Below are 8,378 nucleotides of genomic sequence, written 5' to 3'. Positions count from 1 at the left end.
CATTAATCTGATTGTGTAATTAAATTTCTCATTTTGCGTGATTTAATCTTAATAATGATTTATGTTTTGATTGATTAGGCTCCACGATTTAGTGTTTGTTCAGCTAATTTGAGTAGCTTTTTGTTTTCAATAAGAGTGCGTTTGATTGTCATTATTTTTCTAGAAAAATGTACTTTTTTCACCTAAATTTCTACTTTTATATTATTTGATTGACTTTTTTTCATGAAAAATATTTTCCTATATTTGGTCATGGGAATCCACTCACTTTCTCTCTCTTATCTATCTATTCTCTCTTATCTACCCACCAATAAAAAATGAAAAAGTATAATATTTTTTATGTTGAAAATTAAATTAATCAAACACATTTAATTAATAATTTCCATACAAATAAGTTTTAGGCAATTAAAGTACCTAAATTTATTTTCTTTCCATACAAATTTCATACTCGCAATCAAACGCACCTTAAATGTTTAGATAATTTACTTTTTTCTTGTACATTAAATAAAAATATTAATTCTTTCTAAATAACCTTTTTATCGACAACTTGGACCAATAAAAAATTTATTTTAAAACTTACTCATTTACTTGTAACCATTTTATCTAACCCGAAACATGCTCTACAAGAAAATTTTTGAATCAATAATAAGTTTTATTTCATTTATTTCCTAAATATAATTAAAATACTAGAAATATAGCTTATTGCAAGCAAAATCAAGACATACTCTAATGGTAACAAAATTCTTATTAGTAAAAAAAAAAATGGCATATAATAAAACTATTACTTGAACTTTAAAAAATATAAAATAAAATAAAATAATTGAACTCAGAATCTTAAAATTGTATATTCTCAATAAGTCTAGTTAATTTTAAATTATAAATAATAAAAGGAAGTATTATTGCCAGCACAAAGTTTGATTTTTACATCACATCTCATTTAGAAAGAAGTATAATAAATGAGGACACAAATAATCTTCTCACATTAATGCAACTAGTCAGTTCGATACAGACATGTACAATTCGAAAGCATCCTAAATTCCAAACAAAGTACTAAAGAAAAGATTACCCACCCCCACAAACTACAGTACATTTTCTCGTGGTGTCACTAGTCTTTCTCTTGCTGTCCTCATAGTCCAAGTAAATCTTCGAGTCTTCAGCTCTGCATTGTACTTGTAATACGATATTTCACCCATGAAATCCATTTGAACCGTCCAATGAAGAATAAGAGGAGAGCAAAGCGTTAATTGCACTTGAAGCACATGCGAAACGAGCATGAAGAAAAAGTAGTGTGGAGTAGAGGAGCTAAGCTCACTCCCTTCACTTCCTAGGCCCAAAGCCGTGCAATCTTTTCTAGCCAAATTTTCGTTAATTCGTCACGTAAGCTTGATTAAACACATCTCGTAGCTTCAAATTTTTATGTACGAACCCAAGCTGATTAGTGAAACTCAACCTCATACAATTAGAATTATGAATGTCTGTCTCTCATGGGGTGGCCGAATTGGTAGAGTAGGTGAGTGCAGAGACCTTCGCTCACGAATTCGATTATCTCTATCAACACTTTCTCGTTCGAACTTGTTGCACTGAGCTTATCTAGTGCGGTTTACCTGACTGGCGTGACTTGCAGGTTATTGCGTCAGTCCGAAGGTTTATCCAGTGCGCACCCGAAGAGTAGCGGCTGCGAATTCCCCTTTCATAAAAAAAAAATAATTATTATTATAAAATATGAATGTCTCGTGATGTTTAATAATGGATGTTCTATTTTCTTAACCATATCTTCAAAATTGTTCGCCTCTCAATTCAATTAGTTACCACGAACCGTGTCCAACTAACCAAATAAGCCAATTAAAATTTTTGCGGTACTCTTTTATTTTTATATTATATAAATAATAAATTTTTTTATCTCTTGTTTACAAGTCGCTTATTCATTGATTCATAGTAGAAAAAAAAAAATTCGGGCTAAAAAAGGAAATGGTCCATATAAGTGGGCCACTCAGGTCTCTGTTGGGGATTTTGGCTTTATTAGCTTTATTGTTGTCTAGTCACCATCAATGCTTCATGCCCTCGTGCTTACTCCATTTTAATTTCATTTAGGGAAAATTGCAGCTGAGGCCTCAAATCTTTAAAATAGTTGCAGACTTTCTCCTAACCTTTTGATCGTTGCAACCATCACCCCAAACCTTTCAAATCGTTGCAGCCGAGACCCCAACGAACGGTTTCCATCCAAATATCTGTTAATTGACTAAGAAATTTGACTTTGACCATATTTGTAATATTTTTGAAAGGGTAAAATAGTAACTTTCCATTTATTATATTTAAATAAGTTAAAAATTAAATTAGAAAAAGCAAGAAATAAAAAAAAATAAAAAATCTACAAATCTTCATCTTCCCGAAGCCTACTGGTCACAGACCACTGCCACCACCGAATCTTGAAGTGGGGTTTATCCCTCCTTTCCCTCCCTTTCTCAACTACAAATGTTTCTATTCTTTAATTGGTATTAAGTTAAGGAATTCATGGGTAGTTGTTGCAGTAAACAAAGAGAGAACAAAATAATGAGATTGTTGAGGCTTTTGAGAATCCCCGACGGACTTCATTTAAAGCTGTAATGTTATTGGTGTTGGGAACTGTTATTGCAGCATTATTTGCCAATCCTCTAGTAGATGCAGTCTCATATACATCTGTAGTTCAGGTTGCATTTTCCCTTTTTTTGCGACAATGCTGAGTTTAGTATCTGTAAAAACTCCAATGGAGGCTCCACGGTTATGAATCTCGGTACTCGATGAGCCACATACCCCGATCAGATCGGAATCTACCAGATTTGAACCCGTTAACTCAAAATCCAGCTCCCTGGCTTCTGACTTTCCGCCCTTCCCTTCCTTGTCCACTTCACGCGCTAAGCCTTCTCCTAATCGAAGTTCCTGTAAGAAGAAATCATCTTTGGAAAAAAGCCTTTTCGACGAATCCTCCCTCCAAAACCCAGATCTCAACCCCTTTTTACTCAAGTTAGCCCGAGATACGATTGTGACAGGCGAGTTTTGAGAGTTGTGGCGGTGGCCGAGGACGGGGCCGGTGGGCTTGGGGGAAGATGAAGATTTGCAGATTTTTTTTCTTTTTCTAATTTAATTTTTAAGTTATTTTAATATAGTAAATGAAAAGTTACTATTTTACCCTTTCAAAAATATTACAAATATGGTCAAAATCAAATTTTTTAGTCAACTAACAGATATTTGGATGGAAACCGTCCGTTGGGACCTCGACTGCAACGATTTGAAAGGTTTTGGGGTGACAGCTGCAACTATTGAAAGGTTAGGGGAAAGACCGCAACTGTTTGAAAGGTTTGGAGCCTCAGCTGCAATTTTTCCTTTCATAAATAATAATTCTTCTAGCTTTATTTTATACATAGTGCCGAAAGATTTTTTTATTAAGTTCCATAGATATAATAATAAAAGTTATTGAATCATTTCTGGCTTGTTTGAGCCGCATTATTTTTAAAAATATATATATTCTTCAATAGTGATTTGACATCATTTCAATCACACATTGTTCAATAAAATAATATTACACGTAAATCTAAAATTTTTCTCATTTTTTAACCACATATTTTTTATTAATTTTACATGAATAATATATTTTTTTCCCTAAAATGTGACTCAAACATGGGCGAAGTAAAAAAGTAAAGTAAATAGGAAAGTACCTTTCTCACATTTAATTATGACAATGGAACCATGGATGATGGACCATCTAGTTGCTTGTAATCAATGCAACCAAAGGAGATGTGGATCACAAGTGAACTTGATATCCATAGAAATATTTCTAGCTTTTGTTCTCAGAAATTTGAAATAACTCAAATATAAGTATGGACATTGAAATTGGATTTGGTTGATTTATTTGGGCGGTTATAAATTGTTGGGAAATAAAATGAACGGAGGTAATATATATGACATGATATAAAGTATATGATCACAAAAAAAAATAAAAAAATAGAAGACAAATAATTAATTGACAGACGAACAGAGTATTTTATTCTATTAACGAATGTGGAGAAAACATATACAATAACTGTGCCTACAAAATTATTCTATATTTACAAAACTTGTGAAAAGAGTTTAGTATGCATATGATTGTAAGCCAAATATTAGAAATACCACAAGCACGAAAACATGATAAAAAATTCATGTAGAATAAAGAAAACAATATTTTTTCAATCTTTACCTACTCACTCGTGACCAGAATCACTTCGATAAGGTTACTAATTATAACTGCGGCAATACATAACATTGACATTCACCAAATGGATGCGAAAACGAGATTCCTAAATGGTGAGTTAGAAGAAGATATATATAGAGAGCAACCTAAAGGTGTCTCCAAACGAAAGCCACAAAGTTTGTATACATGTTGAGTCCTTATATGGACTGAAACAAGCTCCTGGCACCAAAAGTTTAACAAAACGATGTTGTCAAATGAGTTCAAAATAAATGAATGTGACAAGTGTGTATACGTGGAAAATACACCAGATGCCTATGTATTTGTATGTAGTCAATATGCTGATGATGGGAAATAGTCATGAAGTGGTGCTAAACGCCATGAAAATGCTTACGAAGCATTACGACATGAAAAACTTGGGTGTGGCAGATGTAATACTAGAGATAAAAATCTCTAGAACAACGGAAGGAATTGTATTTTTCCAATCTCATTTGTTGAGAAAATATTTAAAAAGTTTGAAGTATTGACACAAGTCTACACTTGGTCAAAATAAGGATGAAAGCGTGTCACAACTGAAATATTCACAAGTAATTAGCAATCTAATGTATATTACGAAATGCATTCGATCGGATAATGCTTTTGCTGTGAATAAACTTGAAGATTCACGAGTAATCCAGGCCATGATTATTGGGTGGCATTGACAAGGGTCCTTGGGTATTTGAAATATACCATGACCTGTGGATTACATTTCACAAGATATCCTACGGTATTGAAAGGATATTGTAATGCGATCATATATACTAAGTCTAAAGTGGATGAAATGGGATGAAAGCCGATCACGACAGTTGTTTGGATATACAAGAACAATTGGAATATTTGAAAATATTCATAAAGTTCGAATGCATTGCAATGCTTTAATGATGATATTGAATACCCATGTATGAAATCCACTAGTAAATATGATTGACTAGTGTAACGGTTCGTTAGAAATCCTCCAACATTTTTGTTTGGAATTGATAAAGCTTTAAATAAAGCTAATGAGAAGCATGTAGTTTCATGAGAGGATTTCTTAGTTGGTGACAATGTGTATTTATCAAATGAATCGATCATTGGCTAGCTAAATTTGAAAAGATACTAAATCACATAGAATGGTAAGTCTAGACATGTATGTCGTAGACATAATATCATAAAACAGTTGATCTCATTGGTGTAAACTTGTGGATCCATTTATATATGTTTACCAAGAGATCAAGCATACTGCACATCGAAGGGAATGAGATTAAGCCTACTAAGTAAGATCTTTATAATGGTAACCCTGCCATGTTGACTGGAGATCTCAAGATCTTGGTTCAAAGGGACAACTAAGTTATGAGAATTCTATGAAACACTTAGGAAACTAATTTCCTAACTCATTCCTATGATATCAAAGTGCTTTCTGCAGAGTAATTGGAGGTTAAGATAAACTTTTAATGATTCCTATATCTTGATTAAGTCAATTGGAGTAGGGCAAAATACTTTTAATAGGAGATCACCTATGTAAGTGTGAAGTGGGACCGCTTCAATGAGAATTATTCAAGGCTTGAATTTTTTAAACACTTACAGAACCAAGATGGGTTTAGGGCCAAAATGAACCAAGTCATGAGAATCATGAACGGTTTATGGGAGATATTGTGTGAATATTATTGTCTTGGTTTATGCTAACGACTGATGGTTCAAGAACATCACGTTCACCAATTATCTAGTAAATCCGATGGTATTTCACTAGGGAATGTTCAAAGCCAAAAGCTACCTTACCTGATGCAATGTTTTCCTGCTCTCTCTTTACTAGTGTCTGCATATACATTTGCATTAATTTTCATTCATATGGGGGATTGTTGGAATTTTTTTTATTGAAAATTGGTTGTGACCAATTTTAAATGATTATTTAAGTGGAATTCGTTATTTCGTGAATGAGAAATTAAACCAAATGTCAACCACTTAAATACTAGAAATTATTGGAAAAATCGTATAGAATATTGTGGAATATTCTAGAAATATATGGAGAAAAAAATGTGGCTTTTCGTATGAAATATCATGACTCTTGGTATGAGTATGATTAATGTCCAATAATTATGAATTCCAAGAGATGTGTCTCTTGGTATGATTGTGTCTTTTGACATACCTTTCCAACTACTATATATATAGACCCCACGTGTTTGAATTTTATTCATTCAAGAAAATCATAGATACCATATCATTTTATTCCAATTTACACATTGGTTTTGCATAAAACATTTGCATCAAAGTCATGGTCATGGTCATGGTCACGGTAGAGAGAGAATTTCGTTCGAGTTCGCTGGTCAAAGTCATTTGGAGTGCTCGTATGGCTCGACGTGGTCGTTATATCTTGGGAGATGATTGCCGGAGAACCGTTAGCACCGATGCGAGGCAAATTAATCTTAAGGACAAAGTGTCCAACATTTGCCTCGACCAAAAATTTGTCATTTGCATTTTCTTTCTTCATTTTCTGATTCCTTTTATTATAATTTGATTTCAGAAAATGATTAACGTTATTTATATGTTTATCCTGCAAGGTTTGATCCAAAGAATTATTTGTTTTTGATCATGAGTTGAAAGGGAAGAATCCATATTCAGGTATTCGGATTCGATAAATTCTTATTTTTTCTTCTCAAATCCTATCTCTGTAAGTCGAAATTGCGTTTTGATTTCACGCAAATAAACGACATGATTTTGTGAATATAATATGTATAATATCGGTGTAATTTTCCAACATGGTTACAATCTTCAATTGACATGATATGTGCCAATGCGCGAAGCTCAGCCACCAAAGAGATTAGAGGTGTGTGAATTTGGCTTCAACATTTAAGTCAATAACTGCAAATGCGATAGGATTTTAACATAAGTTTAACAAGTTAGAGAGAAACTATTTTACCTAATGTGTATCTACTGTTTCTTTATAACGGAAATAGATAAATCACTCTATAGAATGAGTGGCTATGTGGCACCCCTCTATAAGGAAGTAGAGTCCAGCGTCGCATGTGCTACACGGCATTATTCTTGTGAAAATCGTTAGACTATTACTTTTCTTGAATTTTCTAATTTTCTAGGTGAAGGCACTTGTTGATAGCTTGACACACTTAGCCCCTCCCCCCGCCCCCCGCCCTGCCCAGTAAATTCTATTTCATCTTTTTCTCTCATATTTTTAACTATACAATCTCCCTTAAAATAATATTACACATAAATCGAAAATTCTTCCTTCTTTTTCAACCACTTATTTTTCAAGAAGACACTATTCAACTCATATTCATTTCAAAAAATAAGAGTCAAACGGGGCTTAATTTACATCTCTAAATTTCTCCGTAAACATGCCCCATGAGAATGCTCGACACTGTATCGTCAATGGATATCTCTTGGGCTATGTTGGTATGATCCAATCTCTGTAGTCGAAGTTTTATGTTGACTTATTTATTTATTTGGTTTAGTTTTGCTTCCTGTCCAGGGCGCCCTGTTTTTAAGCCTGTCCCCCACCTTGAACGTTTGACTTTTTCCTATTTGGTTTAAGAGTGACGTCGAGTGTTTTATCATATTGTCTTAGTTTAAATTTCTGCATTTCAAGTTTTACTTTCAATTCAAGTACGTAAGTTGAAAATCCCAATCATGACTTTTATGTACTTATACTTTATCCTAAGGAATCAAGTTAAATCACTTAGAATTTGTTTGTGATAGATTTTTTCTAGTAAAAAATCATTTTTTATTTTATTTTATTTATTGATTTATTTATTTTTTTGAAAAGGTGTGGTTAAAAAGTAGACAAAAATTATGAGTCTTATTATGGTCAAAATGATTTTAGGACAAAATATTTTTTCAAAAAATTTCTCCCAAACAAGCATTTGTTGAGTTGAGCGCGAACTTAGTTAAAGTCCTCATTCAAAGGTTATTACTTGAAAATCATTTTTCTTCAAAACTCATTTTCAATCATGCATTCTCCAAAAGAAGCGCATTTTTCAAATATTTCGGTAACTTTTTCTTTATCTAACAATACATTCTTCAGAAGTTACTTTCACACAAACACAAAATCTATTGTAGTGACTCGAGCAAAATTTATCATCCCCAACATAGTTGTAGCATTTTATGCACGTTTATTATATCTTTGAAGGTGATATTCCCGCTTTAACACGTT

This window comes from Olea europaea, unplaced genomic scaffold, assembly GCF_002742605.1.
Source record: "Olea europaea var. sylvestris unplaced genomic scaffold, O_europaea_v1 scaffold936, whole genome shotgun sequence".
Classification (NCBI taxonomy): domain Eukaryota; kingdom Viridiplantae; phylum Streptophyta; class Magnoliopsida; order Lamiales; family Oleaceae; genus Olea; species Olea europaea.
This window is presented reverse-complemented; position numbering follows the sequence as displayed.